An 11,026-nucleotide genomic window follows, 5' to 3' on the forward strand; every position below is an offset into this window, starting at 1 on the left:
ATGAGTACTGTAAATAGAAGGAGGTCCACAGAGATTGCAGTGAAGCAGAATGGTGAGACAAAGCATGGATAATTCAGGAGCAAAAAATGCTAATGAGGCAAAAAGGAGAACCTCTATTCCAAGCTCCCATTTTACAGATGAGGAAACAAAGGTCCAGAGAAAGGAAGCCGTTGACCCCAAGATACACCTGTAAGTGGAGAATCAGGACCAGAGCCACATTCTCTGATGTCTAGTTCAATTTTCTTTCCAATTCTTTACTTCTCAAACTATTTTATTTGTAACTCCCACGGGTTCACAGAGGAGAGCCACGAAGGGCCCGCAGTCACAGGATAAAGCTCAAGTATCAAATGTGCTTGAAGATTGGAGGGAAAGTCATGTTTTATTAATTTAGTGTTTAAATATTAGAATGATACAAAAATAGTATGGATTTTTAAATTTTTAATTGCATGTATTTTTTCAGAAAAGACGTCAGAGAAAGGTTGTGCTTGTAGAAGCCTCTTGGACCACCCCACAGATTGCTCCGGGGGAGCATAGGCCCCGCTCCCTGTGGCCCAGACACCACACAACGTGCTCCAGAGAATCAGGTGTCCCACAAAAGTGGAGCAAGCCTTTCTCACCCACCCTGCCCCAGAGTGGGTCTGACCCTGAAGAGCCTAAGAAGCAGGCTGGGAAAGGAAAACCTTTGAGTAGGACTGACACCAGAGACTGGGTCATCCTTCTCCAAGAGAAGGAAGAGGAAGGAGGTTAACTTGCAAGAGAAGTAGAAGGCGAAAAAGAACCCTTTGGGAGAGCTACAAAGCCCAGAAAGGACAGCCAGCCTGTCAGAGGTGCTAAAACTCAGAAGAACGGAAATATTTCTGACACTCTAGTGAAAAAAGGCCTTATGTTTGCTCTTAATGGCAAAGTAGAAAGGCTTGCTCCCCCACTGGACATGAGGAAGACCTGCATGAGCCTCACAGCCAGACCCAAGGGGCCACAGAATCTCTTTCAATAGGCCCTCACGAGACTGTAGTTTAGAATAGAAGCAACACAGTCCTGGGGCGCCTGGTGATTCACTCAGTTAAGCATCCAACTACTGATCTTGGTTCAGGTCACAATCTCAGGGCCATGAGATCAAGACCCATGTCGGGCTCCGTGCTGACAGCATGGAGCGTGCTTAAGATTCTCTCCCTCTGCCCTCCTCTGCTAACGTGCATGTGCTCGCTCTCTCTCTTTCTCAAAAAAAATAATTTTAAAAATTTAAAAACAAAAATAAAAAATAAATCTCTTAAAAATATCTTAACCTAGAAAAAACTCTTAACTCCTTTCCTTGTGCTTAATTTTTTTCTTTCTGCATGTAACATTTTTAAGAGCATTTGCTGTCTTTCCAGAATGTTCAATGTGTTTGATTTTTTTTTAATTCTATTAACTTCATCATAGAGCCTCAAATATCACCAGGAAAGCAAATTATAATAGAACTGAGAAATATCAACTTAAAAGCTTTGGGAAGGCAGTTGAATCGGCATTATAATCACCAGGCTCAGAGGCACTGTGAATAGACAGCAGGAGAGAGATGGCACACTAAAAACAGATGCTAATGTAAGCCTGAGCACTAAAGGCTCCATTCTATGCCCAGGATGCTAACAGCCAGGCACACCTCTCATGAGGAGACCAGGAAATTCTTCTGGGAAGAAACTGAATGACCCAGGGAAAAATACAATCTAATGATCCTGACCTCTTAAGGCTTCCTTGAAAACAAGGTTCACTTACATCCTGATCACCTTACAGAGTGATCTTATATTTACAGAGTTTTCTGTCAGTCATTTTGTGCCTCAAATTTATTTGTTTTAATTTATTTTTTGATTTTTTGAGAGAGACAGAAACAGTACGATGAGGGGCGGGGGGGAGCGGAGAGAGAGACAGCAGGAAGGAGAGAGAGATAACCCCAAGCAGGCTCCAAGCTGCCAATGCAGAGCCCAGAGTGGGGCTCAAACTCACAAAACTGTGAGATCATGACCTAAATGTAAACCAAGAGTTGGACGCTCAACCAACTGAGCCACCCAGGCACCCCTGTGTCTCAGGTTTAAATGGGAACAGACAAGGAAAGATCATTAGAAATGGGAAGAAAGACTTCAGTATGAAAGAGAGAGATCATAAAAACAAGTCGAAAATAGGCGCTTGGAAGAAAGGGATAACCTGCAAAGAAAGGAAAAGAGAAACTTTTTAAATTCCATATTAAATGTCCTCACTAAGTGAAAAGAAGGTAGGGCATTCAAGAAACCAGCAGAGCTGATAGGTGAACAGCGTGCCAAGCATTTGGAAAAAGCTAGTGAGTGGCATTTGACGGCTCTATTAAGGCACTCAGGAAATATAACAGGCACAGAGACAAAGTCAATAAACCATGAGATATTAACAATTCCAGGAATAATAAAAAGAAATTATTGAATTTAAATTTCATTATTACCCTGGAATGGTATAGTCAACCTAAAAAAAATCAGTACAAGAAAGGAAGCCTATCATTTTACATTTCACTAATGCAGACTCAGCAATGTAAAATATTTACAATAGTCATAATAATGTAAGTTAGCCACCAAAATTTGTGATATAGAAATGGGTAGCTAAATACTTTACTTATGTACACGTTACTTTGATAGAAGTAAAAATTAATTTAAAATGAATAAGAAAAAGCTATGGAGGGGCAGGCACCTAGGTGGCTCTGTCAGTTAAGCATCTGACTCTTGCTTTTGGCTCAGGTCACGATCTCATGGTTCGTGACTTCAAGCCCACGTCAGGCTCTGTGCTGACAGCGTGGAGCCTGCTTGGGATTCTCTTTCTCACTCTCTCTCTCTGCCCTTCCCCCACTCACATTGTCTCTGTGTCTCTCAAAATAAATAAATAAACCTAAAAAAGTTTTTTAAAGAAATGAAAAACTTCAATATACCCAAAAGGGACTTTGTTATCTAGTGATTGACTTTAAATTTCACTGACTGTCCTAAAATGTTATTTCCAATCTAGGGAAAAAAATTTTTTAGAAGTATTATCTTTCTGTTCACACAGAGGTAAAACAGTTAAGAATGAAATATTGTTGTATTGGTGGCGGTGGCAGTGGTGGTTTTAGTACTGTAGTTTAGTTTAGTCATGTTTTAGTTCCAATCACCATAGTAAAATAACACAAATCCAGGTAGTCATTGTATGAACAAAAGTACAAAAAAAACAAACAAACCTCCAAATATACCAAATATAGGTCACATATAGGAAATTATCTCGAATTTCACTATAACAAATAAAAACATAAATCAGAATATTTCTGCTCAACAATAAAGCACCTTTCAAATTGCACAGCCACATATTCTTGATTATGGGTTTTACCTATAGTTATCCTGTCCATAATTCCAAAGCATAGAATCTACAAATTTAAACATGGTTTAATGTTTTCTCTATTTTTTTCTATTTTATCTGGTGAAACCATCAAGTACCACTGCTGTGGCTCACGTGAGTTTCAAATATTCATTAAGGACCCATAATCTACAAGGGACTGTGAGAGAGTGAGACCCAGAGCGTCCCTGTACTCAAGAAACTCAGTCCTTAACCATCTTCCAAGTATGAAGGGGCCTCCCTAGGTGCCTAAATTGGTTACTGATCTTCCATTTTAATTAAGTAATGCAGTAGCATCTGTTCTGGAGCATAGTTTATCTAAGGAAATGAGTGAGGGAAAGGACCGCCAAAAAATAGATGGAGCCTTACCATGACCACCTCTATACACTCTTCTACAAAATGTAATTGAAGATTACAGTTTTATTGCATTCTTGTCAAAAACTGGACAGCTTCCACCTGCCTGAAAGAGAGACTCCTGGTTTTCTACCTGTGCTTTCTGGGGAATTCTTTGTTGTTCCGTGTTTCCTTTTTTTTTTTGATAGACAGATACACTCACTCTTTCTATCCCTTTGGTTTAAATAATACAGTAGGGGCGCCTGGCTAGCTCAGTTGGTAGAGCATGTGACTCTTGATCTCAAGCCTCACACTGGGTGCAGAGATTACTTAAAAATAAAGTCTTTTAAAATAAATATTAATTTAAAAATTAAAAAAATAATTTAAAAATAATAATGTAACAACTACCCACTGCCAGGGTGGTTTTCAATTTTCAAATCCCTGACTTAAAACTAATCTACTTACAGAAATGGGTCAGCAGACTCCTCCACCTTTACTTCCTCATCCTCCTACAAAAGGAGTGAACAACAGCTGAAACCATATCCCATTCCCTTTACCAGCTACATGGTCTTGAGCATGTATTTTAACCACTCTCAGTCTTGGTTTCCTTATCTAAAAAGTGAGGAAAATAAACATATTTCACGGGACCACTGTGATGATTTTTTTAAGAAGATACTGTAAGTAAACTCAACACAGCATCTAGCTCAAAGCTGGCTCTTCATAAATGTCAGTTCCCTTCCCTGGTGATGCAAAGCTTTTAGCAGCTTGGCCTGAACCATAATCCAGCTTCCAAAATGCCCAGTCCCTGAGCCCTGGCATCAAAATCATCCCAGAATTCACAGTTTTAAGAATTTCAGTTTGGGGCACCTGGGTGGCTCAATCAGTACAGCATGTGACTCTTAATATCAGGGTTGTGAGATAAATTCCCATGTTGAGTGTAGAGATTACTTAAAAATAAAATCTTAAAAAATAAAAAGTTTCAGGTTGGCAGGAGAGAAGTTAATAGTCTCCCTATACTCTTAGCTTTATGTAGGCCACCCTTAAGGACAAAAGAGTCAAACAACAGTGGCCATGGATTTATGGAAGAACCCTGATGTAGCAACACCCACTGTTCTAGTACCGTCTACATCGTAGGACATTCAACAAAAGAAGAAGCTTTCAGCCCATTCTCTGAAAGTCTGCATATTTTGCCCCCAACAAATAGAAGTAAAGAAGCTCCCAAACCAAAACTTAATCTCATCAACAAAAATGGCCTTGACCACCTGGCACTCCTCTCCGTGATTCCAAAGAACTCCTACTACTCCTTTGAAAACGATTTCTCCAGTCTAAGGCAAACATATCACATGCCGTTGTAGCCACAATGAACCCCATCATCAGTCAAAAGAACCACAGCACAACTATGTGCCCTTGTGACAAAGAGCCATTGATGTGATATTATGTAAAGCAGTTATATAACATTTACTCTGTTCTCAGTAACATTTGAAGCATTTTACAAATAGCTCATTTGATCCTTGTAAATGATTAGGTAGATAAGATACTATTACTATCTCCATTTTACAGAACAAGAAGTTGAGTTTGGGAGAGGTTAATTGCCAGACAGGCTGGTTTCAAAGTCTCTGCTCCTAACTACCAAATCATGCTCCCCCCTCATGCAGCTCACGGCCTGCAGCCAGAGTGGTAACATTATAGAAGGTCTTTTTGTGCATAGAATATTAATAGCAAAACCAGAGGCCCGGAGAGATGATAAAAGTTGTTTTGCTACAGAATTATTATGGGTACATGGAAATTACAGTGGGCAGAGGCTGGGATGTGCAGTCAAATTGACTTGGATCAAATCCCAGCTCCATAAATTGTATGTCTCTGAGTTAACGGATTAACTATTATGAGTCTCTGTTTCCACATCTCTAAATAGGGATCACGGCACTGATTGCACAGAAGTACTGGGGAGATGAAAGGAGATAAGTTAGGTGAAGTACCTATAATGTGCTTCCCACATAGTACATGCTCAATAAGCTACAGCCTTTAGATTTTAGGTTCTAATTGTCTTGCTGTGTACAGGTGATTTTTTTTATTTTTCTGTGAGAGACTCACAAGTAATTAAAAACAACAACAACAAAATTCTAGTAGAGCGGTGCCTGGGTGGCTCAGTCAGTTAAACATCTGACTCTTGATTTCAGCTTAGGTCATGATCTTGAGGTTCATGAGTTCAAGCTCCACATCAGGCTCTGCACTGACAATGTGGAGCCTGCTTGGGACTCTCTCTCTCTGTCTCTCTCTCTCACTGCCTCCCCTGCTTGCTCGGCCTCTCGCTCTCTCTCTCTCTCTCCCTTGCTCTCTCAAAATAAATAAACATTAAAAATATTTTTTAAAAATTCTAGAAGAAACATTATAGGCAAAGAGGTATTTATACTCAAGAAATTAGAAAGCTAACCATTCATTTCAATATCTAAGTACATTTCTGGGCATTTAATAAATAAATAAATGGGTATGGGCTCAAGGGCTGTAAACTTTAATTGTATCAGTAAAGTGTAGAAGCAGTAAAGAAAGTGGTTTTAAAACAACCTACCTGGCCTTTTAAATAAAAATCAACCATTTGTCCCTGGAAATATCATTCCCCTGTTTCATTTACTAAAAACACAAAGAGGACAGTATTACAGATGGTATCTTACCAGTTCAGTGTGCTCCAGTAAGTATAATTATACCAGCAGCCCTTTCCCTCTGGCCAGACCCTTGGTGGGACTGTGTTTCTTTGACCCCTTGAACGGGGTGTGGGCATGTGTCTCACTTCAGCTAATGAAATGTGAGTAGAAGTGATATGTGTCTCTTCCAGGCAGAAGCATTTAATTAAGAACTTCGGTCACCAGGTCTAGGCATCATGGAAGTTCATCTTGAGTTGAAATCTCCATCAGCTAAGATTTCTGAGTGACTGTACACAGATGTCTCCTACCAGTTCAAACTTTTATTATAGTAGGTCACAAAACATTAAGAGTTGTTCGTTACTGAAGCTTCACCTAACCTAGCCCAGCTGACGGGATAACAAAGTAACTTACACAGAAAATTGAGTTAATGCTACAGACGACCCACCTCACTAACCTCGAAGAATGGGGACTATTCAGCTCAGCTGCTGGATATCTAAAAGAACAAATATCGTTGACTGTATCCTTGTAATCTTACTCTTCAGTAAGTAGCTGCTTCTCATCCATGTATTCTAATTGTAAGTTTATGTTTCTTTGATGGTAAAAACTATTAAAACCTGTTTTTTAAACTCGCTTGGCTTTTATAGGCTTGACAAATTCCTTGACATATTCAATAAACATTAAGTATAAATACTTAATGTAATTTAGGCATAAAGATTATTCATTCCTGTTGTCTGGAAGGACTAAGTTGTCTGGAAGGACTAAGAACCTTTACCTTTTTTTACTCTCCAGGAAGAAATAGTTATGGTGGCTTCCCACTGCTTACCGACTTATCACATCATAAAGAGTTAAAACTCTAAAACACAGAGAAGGCTACTAAAGAGATAAGTACGTATCAGGACTTGAAAAGCTATAATGATCACAGAATAGGTCCCAGCCTAAAGATTCAAAGTAACCTTTCATAAGAAAAGCTCACCAGAGTGCTATAAAGACAGGATAAGTAATATCTTCTCTCAACCCACCAACCAGTAGCATCTCCTATTTCCTACCCAAGTCCCATGTTTGCCGGCTCAGTCGCACACTCAGCTGGAACTCTCTAGGATAAACCATAACTGACCTGCCATAAATTGCTGTGGAGTTCAGCATGAAAATCAAAACCTCATTGAGCCTTTCAACACAGCTAGAGTAAGTTATAAAATCCTGGCTATGAGCAGGCTTCACTTGATGCAATAGTTTCCTGGAAACCTTGTACATAAATCTTGATAGGTATGTAGACAGATACATAGATAGACAGATAGAATCATATCCATATAGAGAGAGATGTTTGTATATGTATATTTCTAAAGACTCCTATATATATAATTTTTACTAGCAAACCAAAGGAATACTACAGTAAAATACTTTGCACAATGACTCATTGTTTCCCAATATCTCTCTATTAATCTTAGAATGTACACCATTTGCCCTGTTTCATAATTTTACACAAATATCTAGAATCGACGGCTTTAACAAAACACCTGCCTGCCTAAGCGTTCTGAGCAAATAGTCATATCAGGTGAGAACCCACCGCAACCGTGAGACTGCTGTTTTCCCTCATCTGTTCTGATTCTGCCTCTGGTGAGAGTCAACAGATAAAGGAAACACACCCTCAGCTCCAAGTCAGGAGGGCTGGCTTCACACCACGGCTCATCTGGGCTCTGCTAGTGGACTGGGCGTGTGCCCTCAGGCAAGTTCTTTACCTCTCTGAGGCTGTTTCCTTATGAGTAGATGGGGTTTGGGGTAGGGTGGGGAACAATATTCCAGATGATCTCAAAAATTGCTTCTGCACGTAAAGCCTCCTAAGGAAGAGATGAGTGATTTATCGTGTATTTTCACTGCAGGGCAGCAAGAGAATGAACTGGTGGGACAGAATGAGGCTGACCAAGCACAAACTGGAGAATTTCTGGGGCAGGGGGACAGAGAATATAATTTTGTGGCTGCTGTAAGTATTCCCCTTCAAGCAAAAGTTTTCACTGGACTCAAGTGTGCAATTTCTCCTTCACCTGAAGTCCCTATCCCTTTATCAAGTCTTTACATACAGACTCTGTGTGCTTGCAGGGCCCAAATGAGGCACACTTCCTGCCCTGGCCATCGGAGGAGGCTGATTCCTATAAAACGTATAAAATGAGAATAAAAGGATAGGGACACCTGGGTGGCTCGGTCAGTTTAGCATCTGATTTCAGCTTAGGTCATGATTTCATGGCTTGGTTTGTGGGTTCAAGCCCCAAGTCAGGCTCTGTGCTGACAGCTTGGAGCCTGGAGTCTGCTTGAGATTCTCTCTCTCTCTCTGTCTCTCTCTGTCTCTCTCTGTCTCTCTCTGTCTCTCTCTCTCTCTGTCCCTCTCTCTCTGTCTCTCTCTCAAAAATAACATTAAATTAAAAGAAAAAAGAATAAAACGATAAACATAAAAGACCAGAAAGAAAATACACTCACCAATAAAATATGTAACTGTGTCTTGCTTTCACGTTATCTACGACCTATTGGAAGCTGCAGTAGCAGAGCCTTTGTCACTGTGATATTTTTATGCATTCATCAAGAATAAACAATAGAAGCAAACACTAAACTGGGCTAAATTAAGAGCGGAGGCTGTTAAGATCGGTGATAAATTTGCAGTGGCTGATGGTGCCCCCTGATTCATCCTTGATTCATTTCTAATACGCTTGTTGATAGAAGACAGGGAAACCCAACTAGCTCAAACAAAATAAAACAAAACAGGTCAGGGGACAGAAACATGATGGAAGTCTTCTATTTGGAGGTCTTGTGGCTTACGAGGGCCTATTTATATAATCTGGTCTCATCTTCTATGTCTTCCCAGCATCCTCTACTTCCTTCACTTAAGGCACTCTGAATTTACCTTTCTCATTTCTCATCCTTTGCACATAACCACTCTCTCAGCCTGAAATACTGTCTTCCTACTCCTCTGCTTTTGCCTAAATAAGTCCTACTTATCTCACTGCTCTTCTTTCTCCAAAAAGTACCCCCTGACACTCTAAGATGAAGTTAGATATTCCTCCAGTATGCCCCACAGTTCTTTATTAAAATTGCCTGTCTGCTCATCTGTATGACCCACAAGACTTCAGGCACCTTGAGGGCTGTTACTGTGTCTTAGAGTCCTTATATCCCCAGCACCCACAGTATACCTGGTACATAGTAGGTGTTCAACAAATATTCATCAATGAAGAGTACACCCCACCTCTCTTGGCCTAGTCATCAAACTTCCAGAATAGAGTCAGACAAACTACTCTTATTTCTTTCTCAAGGATAGAACCAATATACTAGAAAAGAAAAGCAATACTTTTGGCAAGAAGTTCTATTTTCCTTGACTAATAGCACAGGTAAGCTTGTGTCTGGCTCTCCAAGCCTGGCACAAATCAGACACTGAGTCACATACTTCTTTCCCTTTTTTCCCCTTCACTCCATCCCCATCTCCTCATTCTCTTCTCCAGATCCTTTTTTGTCAAGTGTACATTTTAAGTATCATTCATAGACCACAAGACTGTTCAAGATATTCTCCTAAAAATCTTACAAAGAAAGTCCCATGAGAGAACCAAGAATGAAAGTGGTTCCATTTATGTGATACATCCTAAAAATAATTTTAGTCAAAGCCTTAAAGGTAGAGACTGTGGGCTTTGCCATCAAAATATGTCCAGAATCTGACCACTTCTTACCAACTTCACTGCTGCCACCACCGTCTCTCCTGCGTGCCTGTAACAGCCTCTGAACACCTGCCCACTTCTGTCCTTGCTCCACATCTCAAGGGAAGGTCTGATTTCAAGACAGCCACCACTTTATCATTCCAAAATGTTGTTAGATCACCTCACCTTTCTGCTCAAAAGTCTCCAGTGGGCTTCCCAGTTCACCCAGAGGAAAGACCACATACTTGAAGGTCTTAGGACCTGCACAGCTAAAACCCCATACTTCCTCTGGTCTTCACTCAGATGGCGCCTTCTTGATGAGGCCACCCATGGTCATCCTTTCTAAAATGACAACAGGGATGCCCAGGTGACTCAGTCAGTTAAGCATCCAACTTCAGCTCAGGTCATGATCTTGCAGTTCATGAGTTCAAGCCCCACGCGGGTCTCTGTGCTGACAGCTCAGAGCCTGGAGCCTGCTTCAGATTCTGTGTCTCCTTCTCTCTGCCCCCTCTTCTCAAAAGTAAATAAAAATTTTTAAAAATTTAACTGACAACAAGGCAGAGAAGGACAAATATCATATGTTTGCACATATACGAGGATTAGGAGGAACTTAACTGAGGAACAAGGGGGAGAAGAAGGGCGGAAATAGTGGAGGAAAGGGAGAGAGGCAAACCATGAGAGACTCTTGAATGCTGACAAAAACTGAGGACTGATAGTTATGGGGGGGAGGGGGGATGGGCATGGAGGAGGGCATTTGTGGGGATGAGCACTGGGTGTTATGTGGAAACTAATTTGACAATAAACTATTTGTAAAAAAAAAAAAAAATTTAACTGACAACAATTTTAATTTGTTTCATATCCCCCTTCCCTGCTTTGTTTTTCTCCTTAACAGGACAGTTTCCTCTTTTTTTTTTAGAGCCATTGCTGCATGTTTAATATTGTTATTCCTCTTTTATACATAAGAAAGAAACATATTGTGCTTAAGGATCTAGTTCTCTTCCTGGGATACATGTAAAACCATGCATATAG

This window comes from Hyaena hyaena, unplaced genomic scaffold (genome assembly GCF_003009895.1).
Source record: "Hyaena hyaena isolate Hyena2069 unplaced genomic scaffold, ASM300989v1 scaffold_683, whole genome shotgun sequence".
In the NCBI taxonomy this organism is placed as follows: Eukaryota; Metazoa; Chordata; class Mammalia; order Carnivora; family Hyaenidae; genus Hyaena; species Hyaena hyaena.